The sequence below is a fragment of the Orcinus orca genome, chromosome 5, assembly GCF_937001465.1.
Source record: "Orcinus orca chromosome 5, mOrcOrc1.1, whole genome shotgun sequence".
In the NCBI taxonomy this organism is placed as follows: Eukaryota; Metazoa; Chordata; class Mammalia; order Artiodactyla; family Delphinidae; genus Orcinus; species Orcinus orca.
This window is the reverse complement of record NC_064563.1, coordinates 107729598-107746171: the sequence shown is the minus strand read 5'-3', so window position 1 is coordinate 107746171 and position 16574 is coordinate 107729598. Positions and strand designations below refer to the sequence as shown.

Genomic DNA, 16574 nt, shown 5'->3' with positions numbered 1-16574 from the left:
ATAATAGCTAGAAAACAGTAATATTATTCCCATATTGCTATGATAAATTGTATTTCTCCAGATGGAATATTTATAAACTATTTAGATAATGGATTTTAGTGAATTAATAATGCACAGGGATATAGCGAGTCATTAATGAGAGTCATTATTTTTGTGCAAAACGTAACCTTTCAGTAAATTGCAAGAGAAAAAAAAGGCCTTTTAAACTTATTGACACTTATATAAAATTAATGAATATTAATTTAATGAAATAGGAATTATCAAATGCAAATTGCTTTTAAGCCACACCTTATGTATATTTGGGTATATAATGCATATTATTATACAGGCAGGTACACATTGACAATATGTATATAAAAAGGTGAATATATTCAGAAAGCTGACATAATTACATTTAATTTGCTTGGGCAAAAGTTTATCTATCCATTGTTTGTGGGATTATTCTTTCCAGATCACGTCCTATGGTAGTCTCCTTTCTCTTCTGAGGTCATGAAGGGAAGATTTGAAACAAAATGTAAAATGAATGATTTAACTTGGGTAATATTTGAGTAAGATTTCAAATATTAATGCAATAGCTTGGGACATAGTAGTAGAGTTGAACAACATGAAAAGTGAAAAATCCAAGTATGTGCCAAGATTTCTGTGCAATTCTTCTAACAATGTTATTTGAATAAGAAGCAATGCTTATGAAAATTCATATATTGGGTAGAAGGAATAATGATAAAATGAATCTCATTAATAAAGGTTTCTAATATAAATTTTGAGAAGTGAAATACAAAATACTAGGTTGTATTTAAAATATGTTAAAAATTATATTTCAACACTATAGAAAATTTACTAAAATTTATTTTGCAATCTATTATGAAGATAGTCATGATAGAAATAAAAGAGAACAAAAACCTAACCACTGAGTTAATTGCTAGGAAATGTGCCATTGTGTGACTTATTTTTTAAATTTGAGAATTGATAATCAAATATCAATTTTGAAATGCCATGGGTCCATGATAAGAGAAAAATACTTAGGAAAAAAGTTTAGTATGAACTTTCCTTTTATTAATCCAGTTACAGATAACTTTCTAATATGCCTTCAAGAAAATGATTCCAGATGATACTTTCTATGACTGGCCTCTTTGATGATAATTATTTATAATTTTGATGGTTATTTAAATCAAGAATTGGCCTATATACTTATATAGAAACTTTACAAAACTGCAGGGAACTTTATTAAAATCTTACCAGGTCTGTTTACATGACACATCAAGAAAAGACTTCCATGGGAAATCAACTACTTTTCATGACAAAATAGGATTGTTACATTATGTATTATTAGAAAAGTTTATATATTTGCTCCCTGTTGCCATCCCAGATGGATGATGATAATGTTAAATAAAAATAACTTTACAAAGCGGTTAAAACTTGATATAAAGTAAAGAATCAACTTGTTTGTTTAATCTCTTTTAGCAGTGGATAAAGTAATCTCTTTAGACACTTTTCTACATTTGAAGCTTTCTGAGGCAGAATGCGCTTCTTATTCATCAGTACATAATATACTAAATAATTTTTCTATCCAAAAGTGTTTGTAATTTAGATTAACATTTACCTATAGAGTTCTTTACACTGGAAATCAGTTTTCAAAATTAAAGTGAATAAAATTCAATCTTCATATATATACTACTTTTTTGGGGAGATTTTTATCGGAGTGGTAGGCACACTATATGAAATGTATTTCACTGAACGTAAGTCACTTAAGTACAAAAGGATACTATGTGATCGTTTAAAGCTCAAAAGTAAAACTTAGAGATGAACACTGTATGCTTCCCTTTGAATATTAGGCAAATGATGGAGACACTAAACATTTAAATAATAGATTTTTCCCTTTTTAAAAATCAGTATGACTTGGCATCATTTTCATGTATAAACACTTCCTCAAATAATAACACATTGTGTTTGAAATATTAATAGAGAACTAAGCTGTCATATCACCTTTATAGTTATTTTTTAAAGAGAGTTTACATTTGCTTTTAATAGCATTTTATCATTCTAGACTAAATAATTGAATGCATTATACATTTTTGTAATTTAATAGCTTTCCTAATGGCTCACCCCTACTTCCCCCCAACAGTTATAACTTTGCTATTTGCCTGGAGGTAGGAGAAACCTTAATTTCACTATTTTATAACCCACAACAGTTAACACTTGACCTAGGTCATTAACAGGATTATCAGCAAATTTGTTTAAGCTTTTACTGACAACCTGAATTGCTACGATAATATTTTGATTGTGCCGGAAAGAAACTTCTTGCAACCTCTCAAAATCTATCATGAAATTAATTCATTCTGAATCTATATCTTCCTAAAGACTAATATTGATAATAATAATTCAAGTGGGGAAATGTCCACTTTGATACCCCATTCTCCTCACTCTTATGTTTTATATATCACACCACCATTCTTGTCCTTGTTATAAATGAGCAATTAAAAACTCTTAAATAGTAAATATTCTTGCAATAACAATAGATTTATAAGTACAAACAAGCTTCATCGTAACTATGAACAGATTCAATTTTACACTTTCTTATTATTGGTGCTGTAGTTAATATGATTTTTCTACCCATTTTAAGATATAAAGTCAATTGAATATGTTTATAACTCAAAAGCAACTGGAACCATAAAAGGGAAACTACATATAACAAAACAACATTACCCCGTGTAAGATTATGGTGCATTTTATATAAAGTTGTCTTTCCCATGAAACACTAGTAATTGGGAGCTACAATGAAAAGTACATAAAATGAATACAAACATTTTAAACAAAACGTTGTGTACAATCATAACTTAAAAGTATTTTGTTAACATTGTGTAGTAGATTTATGGAGTTTCATGTGAAGATTTTTATTACTTGAATATAATTATGGTTTACTCTTTGCTTTTATAAACAATTTAGTAATTTCACCTTGACTCATAAGAAACTTATTATCTTTAAAGAAAAGACATAAGATTTTTTATCGTGTCTATATATTATCCACATTTTAATATTCAAATTTTGGTGTGTTCTTTAAGAGTCCTTCACTTTTAATAGTTTCTCAAAATAACTTTCTTTATGAAGATCCCTAAATGTCAAAATTGTTTCTGAAACTCTGGATTTTTTCTGAAATAAAATATATGCAATTTTTAAATATCAAATAATCAGTTACATATGCAAAGGATTTTTAGAGGCAAAACATATTTCCACAGTATATTTGATTTACTAACTTCAACACAAATGGAAACAGCAAGAACTCTTCTTGAGAGTTACATTCTCCAAGTCATAAAATCTTCAAGAAAATATTAATAAAACTTTCCACAAATCATCAAAACTCGATAAGTTGTTACAGACATTTACTTACTAGGAAATCTGTGATGTGGGTTACCTTTGATTTTAGTCATTTTCCAATAATTTTGTTTGGCATAAATACTAGATGGAAGGAGAAATATGTATTTCTTGGAAGAACACTGTTTTGCAAATCATTTTCTGTCAAGATCCTCAACTTTATTTTTTACACACTTGTCTTTAAAACTTTTAATAAATCTTGTTCTTTTAATTCCTGTTTGATAAAAGATTTAGAAAAATAGATGCAGGTGCCCCCTTTTTGATTCTGTTTTCAGAGATCTGGATTTTATCACCAGGGAGGGTCAGAGCAGGGCTTTTACCAAGTGCACAAGTAGCTTTCCACAGATTTTTCAAATAAAGGGGTGACTGGTGGTGTAAAACGTTCATTATATTATTCATCCAGGTATACTGAAAACCAGGCTTTGAAATTTATTTCTAAGAAATTTGAAAACCTTAATTCTTCTGTAATGACTTTAGAAATAAAAACATTCTTGGACGTTTATAAAATGCAAAGGATTCCAAGACACAAATCAATCTAGGCAGACACCCCTCCTGGAAATCAGGGTGTGGGCACATGTGCACCCCTTGATTTCACTCTCTGTGTCTATTACCAGCTCCCTAAAATCAGGTAGTTCTTGCAACCTGGCAGAAGTTTTCCTCTTGGAAAAGTCTGAAAGTCAGCAAGTTTTAGTTTGCCTCCTACCAGCTTTCTGTGAAATTAAAAAAAAAAAAAAAGTAGTGGATTACAAAGAGGAAAAACGTCTTTGCAAGAGAATAGAAAATAAAAAGTCGATTAGAAAGATGGACAGGTAGAGAAATGCAAAGGTTCTAAAACCAATGATAATATTTGTCTTTTGCTTAAAAGAAAAATATTTACCACGTCAAACATCTGGCTAATCAATTTTTAGTAGATCTCTAAAAACCTGCGCGCGCGCACACACACACACACACACACACACACACAAAAGGGTGTGTGTTTGGGGCGGGGTGCGGATTTGGGGGGCGTTGCGTGCTTTTGTTTCTCCTCTCAAGTTTACACACTTTTGATTTTTCCCCTGAAGAAAATATTTTGTCTAGGAAAGTTTTGAGAGTGTAAGCCAAACCCCTTTGGAAGCCTGGGCGTATGCATGTGGAGGATGGATGGAATCAAAACCAGTTCAGCAGTAAAGCCTCCAACTTGGAGTGATGTTATTAAACTGCAAGCCCTGAGTGGGGAACCCCCTCCCTCTCTTCATTTTAAACCATGTCCTGCTGTTCCAGTCAAAGCAGAGGGTGAAAATCCACATAATCCAAACCAACATGGTGAAGTCAGAATAATAGGCGAGGAATGAGGGGGAAAACAAGTGGCAGCACTGTACAAATAAACTGTTGTGAATAACCTTAGCCATGAACTGGGGTGGCCACAGGAGGTATGATGGCGCTTCTCTTCCTTCGCATCACATCTCCCACATTTGATAATGCAATACTGATTAAATTCCAAAAGTGTGCCCTGAGAAATTGTAGCACGAAACAGAGCTTTACGGGGAATTCCAGGGATATGGCAACTGAGGGATGAGCAAGCGCCCTCGCGGCCACCACACCCACCACCAGGGCATCTTAACCTCAAACTCTCCGCCGCCGCCGGGACCAGGCTCATAGGTGCGGCGGGAAAACGGAGTCTACCAACAATTCACTACTTTTCACTCGTCATCGGATTCAAGATGGGATCAGAAAAGCCCATCTCCGGGTCCACGTCCTCCAGCTCAGTTCAGCCCTCGGGCTTCGGTGGTTCTTTGTGCGCGAGCGTCTCCGCGCCCGGCGGCCAAAGCGCGCTGCCCGGGCGCTGCGAGCCAGCGCGGCCTCCCGCAGGCGGCGGGCGGCGAGCACGCGCGGAGCCCCCGAGGCGGCCGGCTTCTTGCCGGCGGCCGGCGCCGGGCGCTCGTAGCCCGGGCGGAGGCTGGAGCCAGGGGAGAGCGAGGGCGCCAAGTTCGGCGGAAACTAGCGCCGGGCGTAGGCGGGGCGGGCGAGAGGCAAACGTGCGCCCTCTGCCTGCGACTACGGAGCTGCCGGCGCTCGGAGAGGTGGCGTCCTCCCCAGCACGTGGACTCTCCATACCTGGGGAGAGCGCGAGCGGCTCGGACGCGCCAGGCAAGTCCCGACATTCACAACAGACTCTGACCCGAGGTCTCTGTCGCCCCCACCCTCAACTCCCCACCTCCCCCCATAGCTGGCAGTCTTTGCAGCTTGGCGTCCATAGTTGGCGCGGTCTGCCCTCCTAAGTTCCGGCCCTGCGAGGTGACAGGTGCAGGAGAGGGACAGGGCTCTCCAGGGTTCACAGAACTCCCTGTAGAGTTGGGAAAGCGCCTCGAACCCGGCCCGCTCGGTTGGGACGAGCCTGAGACGTCCATTGTCCTGCTTGCTGCTGTGTTTCCCGACCCCTTTGCTGTTTCTTGAATTTTCAAAAGATATCTCTCTAGACGAAAATGAAGAACTTTTTTTTTTTCAGTTTTCGTTAAGACCATCTACTGATGCCACCTGTTAGGTCCCTCGGGAGAGCTAAGGGGCGTGTTCTACAAAACCACTCCCCACCCCGTGCACAATCGAAAGTTGTCTGTTTTCCCCACAGCCCCATATTTGATTGGCACCATTTTTTTTAATGAAAACAGGATTTTCCCTCTTCTGATTTTGGGAGTAAACCTGGAATGGGCCAGGAAGGGTTTCTGCGAGCGGCATTACCGAGGTAGGTTAGTAGTTGGTTGATGTTAATGTTTGTGTGGTCATCAAAACTTTAATGTTTTTCATAAAAGAATTGTTGAATCCAGGGCATTCCAAGACTAAATATGGCTTCAGTGTCATGCCCAGTAATCAGATAACAATTACACAGAGTTCCACTGGCTGGAAAGATTTTTCCCTTACATTGTCATTGAGTACGTACTGTACCTCATTTAATCTTAAAGCCGCCCTAAAGTAGGTATTATGATATCTCCCATTTTACAACTGAGGAAACTAAGTAAACTCATCGTAATAAAGTAGTAACTGAGCCTGGCCCTCTCTTGTCTGTCTTCTGATTTTAACCTCATATGTTTTCTCCTGTACACAAATGCCTGTAAATTAAGGAGGCCTCCTATTCAGGAAAAGCTCTAGCTTCTCAACCTCAATCCTACTGACTATACTACTGTGTCTTGTTGACTCGCAAGAAAAATCTTAGAAGTACTCAGAGTATTTGTGTGAAAAATCAGACTTCAAAGTACTTTCAAAAAAGTACTTCAAAGAGTACTTTGAATCTGCAGTGTTTACCCTCATAAGGTATGATTATCTGCATAGGTTGGGGACTCACTAAGAATTAAAGAAAATTTGATGTGGACAGAGGAATAAAAGATGTGATCTGTGATGTGTTTTCTTCATACATTCTTACCTCTGTCTTCCTTTCCTGACCCTCAGACACTCCTTTCCTCACCCCGGAAAGATTATTGTCAAGAATTCCATACACAGAGATTGTGAGGCAATTATCAATATAACCTGGATGTGATTTTTTTTCGTTTTATATAATAAAAATGAAGTGTGAATTAACTATTGGAATTGGCATAAAGGTCAGTAATGGGTGGAAGTAGAACTTGGCCTAAAAAGTAGACTTGAATTTCTATGGAAACTTTCCCCTATTTAAAAGATAATTTATATATTACTTAAGATGAGAAAATAAATTATAAAGATTTATATCCTCTTTCATAAAAACACTTGTACTCTATTTAAGTGGAGGCATTGAGAAAAGGTAGCTAAAACAGGGTTTTGAAAGGTAGCAAATTAAGTTGGGGGCAATTATATTTTTCATGTGGGTGTTTCAGCACATATGTTTTGCATTAATTACTGCAATAAATTCTGTTAACCTGGCAAAGAGCAAAAATAGCATATTGATGACATCAGGCTTTCAAATCAGAAAGCTGCTTTCAGTACCTTGCTTTCTTCTCTGAAACATGAGAAAAAAAGTTTTCAAACGTGTTATCATTTAGGTTCCCTATGAGTTTTCTAACCACTCAAGCTATTGCTATTGGCACATTTTCCATGAGCAAAAGCAAAGGCTTAGCAACAAACTTTTGTTTTCTCACTTCTGATGGATTAGAATCAACAACTGTTTTCCCTACTATTTAATGTTCTAGTTCATATATGATTTTGCAGAGCTCTCTCAAATCAAGAAAATGTAATGTGACTTCAAAGTCTCCAAACTGAGTTGCCTCTTGTTTTAAGACAAAAATTCTTGACAGATTACCCAGTGGGGACTGGAGCAAGGGGAGAAGCCTGGGTTAATTTTATTGCTGATAAGTCTATTTAATCAATATGAAAATAGTTTCATTTTGAATTTTCTGTATATTCACTAAGGGGAGGTTAATTTATCATCTTTAAAATAATAAAGGTAGATCAATAAATTCTGCAGGTCCAGTAAAAAAATAACACCCATCCCCCCTGCTCCCTCCCTTGATAAAAAATGAGACTTTAAAATTTATTTTTTGCCAGTGATAAAGTTAGTTTCTAATCAATATGAAATTTAGGCATTCCCTATCTATCTCAGGATGAGTACGGGAAACAGAGAACAGCTTGTTAGTAGTTAACATATGCTTTATTTCTTGATTTTCAAAAGTAATTTAGTAACAAATAAAATTCTATAGATTTTAGAAAGGTACTTTTTTATTGCATATGATAGCAATCTTCACACTGAGAAGTTAGGCTGGGAAGCTGATTTCCAGTCGCTTCCTTGTAGATTGTCTAAATAATCCTCTGGTTAAGCAGAACAACACTCTGAGGAAAAGTCTATGTGCAACACTGTGTGTGAGTGTGTGTATGTATGTGTGTGTATGTACATGTGTGTGACCAACAGTATTGTCCCCTTATGTAACTGAACCATTCCCTTTAAATTTTCCTTTCCAAAGGTGATCCTTTGGAAACTCAAGTTTTACTTCCCTAGCCCTAGTAAAAACATTAGAACTCTATATTTAATTTCAAAGGCATAAATTTTAAAAAACATTAAAATGAATTAAGAAAACTGTTAAGAAAAAACTTAACTCATCTTTCATACTGCAATAATTTGGTTTATTTACCAAACAGTGCACACCTGAGAATTAGTTACTGGATTTTGGAAAAGAAGGTTATCAGCATGTTGAAAGGCCTTGAAAATAACAGCTTAGTTGGGACTACAAAATGAATACTTACATAAAAAAACTTTTAATATAGACGTGAAAGTCATAAAAAGTGCAATATGAATCTTTACAGAAGATTAGCTGCCTAAAACTGAGTCCCTGGAATATAAGGAAGATTTTTTTTAAAAGATAAAGTTAATAATAAAAATAAACTAGTAAAAACAAAGAGAGAAGACTAAATGATTTGCCTAAATTTGTGTAATAGGGATAATTATAACCCAGATTTTTTTTACTGCATATATCTAGAAAACTTTATAAATAATTTGAATGAATGCATAATAAATACATATACAAGTAAAAAGCACTTTTGAAAGAACCAAACATTCAGAAATAGCTATTTTAATAAGCACATATCTAAGCTCAATGTAAATTCTGTGTGAACATATACATGCACACACATGTGTGTATTGGAAATGCACATGATTGAATATCAAAAAAGACCATCCCAAAACAGAAGCTTCTATAGGTGCTATTCATATTATGACTACACTACCAAGAAAAAACATTGAGATTTGTCTGAATTCTGCATTCTCTTGCAGTGATAAGTGAAGTTTCCTGACCACCACAGCACTAATTGTTTGATACTTTCCATTGACACTATGCTCCTAATATGAAAAGTAAAGGGCTAGAGTTTTGAATTAAACTGAATTAAATGTGGTGCTTCACTGGATCCTGTATGAGCCTTTATAAAGACCCATATTTATACATTGAAGAGTTTGTTTATATGTGTGTGTGTATGTCTGTAGACAACAGTCATGGTGTATGACATAAAGTCTAGATGTAGATATCCTCTAGAATATGATGAAGTCCAAGCTATATCCTGATTTTAATTTTCCAGAAATTTAAACCAATTTATTCTGCATTGGGCTTCTTTTAAAATTAAAAAAAAGTTTTGTGATATAAAAATGTCCAAAGAATGTTTTTTTTTAATTTTATTTCTTTTTAACATCTTTATTGGAGTATAATTGCTTTACAATGATGTGTTAGTTTCTGCTTTATAACAAAGTGAATCAGTTATACATATGTTCCCATATCTCTTCCCTCTTGCGTCTCCCTCGCTCCCACCCCTCTAGGTGGTCACAAAACACCGAGCTGATCTCCCTGTGCTATACGGCTGCTTCCCACTAGCTATCTATTTTACGTTTGGTAGTGTATATATGTCCATGCCACTCTCTCACTTTGTCACAGCTTACCCTTCCCCCTCCCCATATCCTCAAGTCCATTCTCTAGTAGGTCTGTGTCTTTATTCCCATCTTGCCCCTAGGTTCTTCATGACCTTTTTTTTTTTTCTTAGATTCCATATATATGCATTAGCATACGGTATTTGTTTTTCTCTTTCTGACTTACTTCACTCTGTATGACAGACTCTAGGTCCATCCATCTCACTACAAATAACTCAATTTTGTTTCTTTTTATGGCTGAGTAATATTCCACTGTATATATGTGCCATATCTTCTTTATCCATTCATCTCTTGATGGACACTTAGGTTGTTTCCATCTCCTGGCTATTGTAAATAGAGCTGCAATGAACATTGTGGAACATGTCTTGTTTTGAATTATGGTTTTCTCAGGGTATATGCCCAGTAGTGGGATTGCTGGGTGGTATGGTAGTTCTATTTTTAGTTTTTTAAGGAACCTCCATACTGTTCTCCATAGTGGCTGTATCAATTTACATTCCCACCAACAGTGCAAGAGTGTTCTCTTTTCTCCACACCCTCTCCAGCATTTATTGTTTGTAGATTTTTTGATGATGGCCATTCTGACCGGTGTGAGATGATATCTCATTGTAGTTTTGATTTGCATTTCTCTAATGATTAATGATGTTGAGCATTCTTTCATGTGTTTGTTGGCAATCTGTATATCTTCCAAAGAATGTTTTTAAATTGAAATTTAATTTCATCACTACACTTTTTGTTCCCTATGTTAAAATTTGAATCCTTATATCCAAGGGACTTCCAAGCACACTTTTATTTTGAAAATAACTACTATATTAGAATTGTTTTGTAGGCCATCTTCTACATTCTATTCCATTTTCATAGCCATTGTTCAAACCCTGACTAAACAGATAGCTTACATTTAGTAGTCAAAGGTTAATAATCAAGCGATATAATAAAAAGTATATACCAAGACAGCCTGAATTTATGGTGTGAAGGCAAAATATATGTGCTAATGCTTGAGCGCCTATTTGCCCTAATGATTATTTATATAATTTCAAATTGAAGGATATATTTTCATTTTTCACTTTTTAATCTGTCAAAAAAGTCCTTTCAAAGTAGAAATAAACATTTTTTTCTGTTCTAGAACACTTTAAAAAGCTAAAATGTGTTGAAAAAGTACAATGTTTACATAATCATTAATGTTCTGCTTTTAGTACCTTACATTTTGGGAAACACATTTCACTTGTCTAAATGATTCATAATATAGGTTGACGATGCACAGAAGCAAAGAGACCTGCTATTCTAGGGACCATTATCAAAGCTGAGGTTGTTAATGTAGTAAAACCTCATTGACAGTAGAACATCCCCACTCATTTATTTGAAAGAATTATTTTGTTATAAGAACACATTCCCAAGGGATATTTTAATAGCTGTTTTCTCCATAGGGGTATTAATATCAGAGTGACCTTCAGATTTCTCAGATTAAAAAGCAAAAAATAGAAAATTTTAACACTTTAGAAACAACACAGAGTTAACATTTACTGAAGTATCCAAGTTTCAAGTGGAATTTTGGTCTGTGTTTCTGTTATTTCCTTGAGCTGCTGTAGTCATGAGAACACAAGACATCTTACTGTAAGACTATGTTTTGATTCCAATGACTTCTTCCTGCTGTTGGCAAAGATTGAAATGCGGCAGCTAATTACAGTTTCTTCTTTAATTAGGATCTGCCTGTATAGAAGTTAATATAAAATTATTGCCCAGGAAGAAAAGCTAATACGAAAAAGTTGATAGTATACCACCTTGTCCAGAAATCTGCTTATATCCCATAAATAAGCCATTGATACCATGCAACAAGAGGGTTTTCACAGAAATGTCTAGCACTACACATTTTTTAAATTTTTACATAATTATTTTACTTGGTTATTTGAGAAATTATCATAAATTTATACTTCTATGACACAAAATTCCTGTAAAATTTAACATAGATTACAGGAAGTTTTATCTACCCACAATTAGTAGATTTTAGTTGACTTCATTTATAGTTTAAAACATTTTTATAAGTTTTAGTCTGTGAAATACAATACTAATGATCTATTACAAAGATGTTTTAATTATGTTTAGTTAGAAATAAACATAAACAGGAAGTCTATAGGAACTGTTAACTAAGAATATATAATCCTAGTAGATAAAAGTTATTTTGAAATAGATAAGTACATTAATAAAACTGACTTCTCTAAATTTCTTCTCTGTGGCATACCTGGGTGTGTACAGTAAAAATGAAAAGCTGAGCTTTGGTGGACTCCTGTCAGCAAATACATCTTGATTTCTTGATTCCATGTTATGGTTGACCAGAGTACCATACAGAGAATTACAACACTGAGATCAAAATGTATTACTTCCTGTATTCTATTTGCGACATTTAAGTATAACTTAGGAGCAGGTTAAAGGACTCTTCTGCTATCTGTAACCTAGAGCAAAGCTACTCTTTTCATCATAACAGAAAGTGATGAAAATGATAAAGATAAATAGTGTACAAGAAATGTGTCTCGGACAATTACAGTGATGGCACAAACAGGAAAGGAAATGTCATTATTTTTTAGTAAAAACAAGACAAAATCAAAGGATGGGTTTGTTTTCTGCTGTAGTGGTTTCATAGTTATTTGCAGTTGGTTATAAAAGCACCTTGTAACGGAAGGTTTTACAAGAAAACATGTCTATTATTACAAGTCTGAAATTCTTTAGCCATTAAACCCTACTTGTCACCTTGACATTTCTAAATGTTTTCTTAAATGCAACTATAGCATTACCACAAAGCATAGATATGTTATTAAATAAATGAAATGATCTTCCACTTCAGTAAGAAATTGTGGCATTTAATTTTAAAAATTATTTTCGTACTATCTGTATATTTGCAGCACTTAATCTAAAAGATGTGAATATTTGTTTAACTCTTAGTCTTTCTAAGTGGACAGATAGCCACTATGAATCAGAATTTTGAAATGCTCTTGAAAAATCTTTGTGTATTAATGATTCTTTAAGTGTAAAACTCCAGAAATTTATACCTAAAGTTTTTAATCTGTCCTTACTAAATGAGAACATTTGTTGCAAAACCTTATTTTAATGACTGAGTCCTTTAAAAATTTTTAATGAATTCTTATTAGTAATAAGGGAAGGTGGTATATAAATTCTTGGCACAGATAATTCTTTATGATGTTGTCAATGCCAGTGAGTAAAGGAGTAGACATTTGATTGTCTCTTCATTATTATAGAGGGTAAGAAGGGAAGAGAGAACAAGACCCCTGAGCATCTTAAATCTGTAATTCAGCCAAGTGGGAAAAGTGACAGTAAAGATCAGTGGCAGGAATGACAGCAAGGGTTCCTTCTTTCCAGAAGCACTTACAACCAATATGAGCCAGTTTACCCTATACTTTGTTCTTATTCCTTTACTTCCTTCTACGCCTTCTAATTCTCATCAGACACCACACATCATTTTGACCAGCAAATCTCGTGTTAGTGCCCACCTTAAAGCCAATTCAAGGTGACTGAGTGAAGATTCCTTTACTGTTTTCATGAATGTAAACCCCTTCACCTATTTATACATTTTTTTTATATTTAAAAGCAGTGAGACTAGACAGAGTAAAGCATGTGAAAGACATCCAGAACCATATCCATCCAGACTCCCCACAATGATTTCTTTTGCCAAAAACTCCTATTTATATCTCAAGTGGAGTTCTAACACTTCAAAATGTGTCCAATTTAAATCACTTTTAGAAGTTAATATATGCTACATAGCTCTTTGAATAGAAAATATTCTGAAATTAATGAAATGACATATTTTCTGTTACAAACCAAAAATATTTGGAAATCAACCATTAGAATATGAAATCTGGTAAGAGACCATTTATATCTTTGGCAAATAACTTAGCATGAGGCAGTCATTAAAGAATTAGTCTATTTATATATTCCCACCTACCCTTAAGAATAATTTCCTAATATTTTTGTTAAAATTCATAATTGTAAACTCAAAAACTTTAGCAATTAAAATAAATATTCCATGTTACAAAGTGTCATTAAAACTCAGACTACAATATGTTTGTACATCACAATTCTATCTGCCCTGGCATTTGAATAATGGCACTACTTGAAAGGCTATGATCAGGTCTACAGCGTTTTTGGGAGAGGAAAAGCATTAGTAACTAATGTTCTTGCCCATATCAGTGTGGGGTTTAAGATATTGCATTGCAAGGTTAGATTTAGTCAATGTATCCAGAGACATCACTCACAGCAGGTTGACTTTCAAATTCCATTAACTTTTCTCTTCTTCTTATCTCAATTATGCTGCACTCAAGATTGCTATACAACAGATCACAGGAGCCTTGAGGTTTATATCCTGGCAAATTCCAGTCTAGTAACCATTGACTTTAAGTGGCTAGAATTCTTAGACTGTGTTGTTCTTATTTGGCTATAAACAAAAACACTTTATAAACCCCAAATAGGTGCTTTTAAAAAGTGTCTTGATGTCACTTTTCTTCTCTATTAGGCCATATATTGATGGTTGATTTCCAATACCATTCAGAAGAATTGTATTGGAACTGTTGTTAGATAATATTTTAAGTTTACAAGAACATTGAATCTGTATAGCATGTAATAACCTCAGGTGGCTTTAACTAAATTTATATTATTTGATCATCACAGCAACATTGTGAGATAACCAGTGCAGACCTAATTATGTTTGATAGATAAGAGGATCAGAATCATGAGTAATGCTGCTAATTGTGTGTTCCCTCATTCATGCTAAATGGAGTGCACTAAAAATTCAATTTCTGAGTAAATGAAATAAATTAAATTAATCTCTTATACCAATTTTAATTGACAGTGCAATACAATTCTTTTTGGTTTAGCTTTTCTCCTTTGAGTTGAAACCAAATGCTGATGTGATAAAGCCAGTCCTTTTCCCCTCATCATTATCATCAGAGAAAACTTAAGGGTATAGTTCTTTAGTTAACAACCTACGTTCCAATGAGTAATTTACTAAGTGGAGAAAATATTTATATCTTCCTTGCCTCAAACACTTTTTTCCTCTGGTTATTAATACTGAAATTAAATCAACCATTCATCTTAGCAGGTGGAATAACATATATTCATCACTTAGTACATATTCAATTATTACATACACACAAAAACATTGAATCATTTAAACCCCTGAAGGTATTACAAATGTGATCCAATGATTTATGAATACTGGCCCTGTAAATTCTACGATGCAAATCCTGTGTAAAACTCAGAGAAATCAACTGCTGAATGTGATAGAACCAACAACTGAGCTAGGTATGTCTATCGGAATAAATGTTGGTAACATACTTTTCAAAAATTCTTTAACATTATATAATCTGAAATGTTATCCGTGACATTAATTGGTAGAAATTTTTTTAAAAATCATTTTCCAGAAATAATTTCAATATAATTAAGCATACTATTAATTTCCAAATTGATATCCTGGGAAATAATTCCATTATGGAAATTACACTATGTAATCCATGCAGCAACTATCTTCTTCTTTTATCTAAATATAATTACTTCTCACTGGGATTAATTTATTGTGAGGGGAAAAAAGTTTAATCATTAAGGAATTCCAGTGTAATAGGTTAAGTTTATGTGTTTTTTTTCCTCTGAGAACTTTATCTTTTTATCTTAATGATTAGGAATTTTTCTTATACTCACCTAGTATATTTATCATCTAACCAGCTAACCAAATATCTTCTTTTAAAAAGCAGTGCTTGAAAATTTAGAATTCTAACATCAATCAAATATAATTCTTTTTCTTAACATTTATATGATTAATGTTTCCTTTGTAAGAAAATAATTGGGATGATTAAAGAAAGGGTGGTGCTTTTCATGCATCAGGAAGCCCTTTATTGACAACACATGGTCATGTTGTACTTTGCATGTATTAACATTATGTTTTGATTTGTGAATATATGGAACCCTTCAAAATGACTGTCTGTTATTATACTTATTGATTCACCTGCTCTGGTTCATGTTAATAATACCTGCATATTTTATGTAAACTTCTTCTACATCTTCCATTAATCAATCATGGGGTTGTTTTCTAACTTAGAAGAAGGATGTGGGAAAACTATAGTTTCCATTATTTAACAGATTGACAATCAACATGAGCCCTTTGTTATTAATTAAACTTAAAGTATCTTTTTATATTTTACTTTCCAGTCCATTTCAAATTAATACTCTCTGGGTTGAAAATAAATCATTTGCCTTTCTCTTTTAATAATATATTCAAAATGCAACTACATTCTTATTATATTTTATTATTCATCAGACTTTTTAATAACTAGCACAAAATTCTGAGTGAAATCATTAAAGTCTTTGGGTAACAATACCCTTTTTAAAGAAGTAAAGCTTTACAAAGTGCTACGCTATTATAATACATATTTTTGCTTTGGCTTCTCCTCAAATTGATAGCTAAGCATTTTGTTCATTACATAAGTACACAATTTATACAGTATTTATTATAGTATGTTTGGTTTTGGCCAGGGACAATATGAAGATGTCATATCAAAATATGTACAAAAAGAAATACGATTCATTATGGAAGCATACTTAACTAATTTATAGTGAAATCATGTCAATTTATTAAATTTAATGGTCTTTGCAGTTATTTTGATTTCATGTTAGCATTAATGTTTCCTATTTTGTATTTTTATAGTGTCCTCTCTAAACCTGTAATTATTCTGTCAATATATTAAATATACAATATATATATATAAACAAACATAAACAGTTTAAAAAGTCACAGAAACTTTTGATCCCTTAACTTTCCATGTGGTTGCTTTTCTTTGTAATTCCCTTCTTCTACTCATCA

At 33.8% G+C, this 16574-nt stretch overlaps 1 protein-coding gene across 1 annotated transcript in view; it reads left to right on the top strand.

Moving 5' to 3' along the window:
• Positions 1 to 16574, top strand: part of EPHA3 (EPH receptor A3) — a 367753-nt gene that overhangs the window by 1805 nt on the left and 349374 nt on the right. The gene's annotated exons all lie outside the window — the stretch shown is intronic.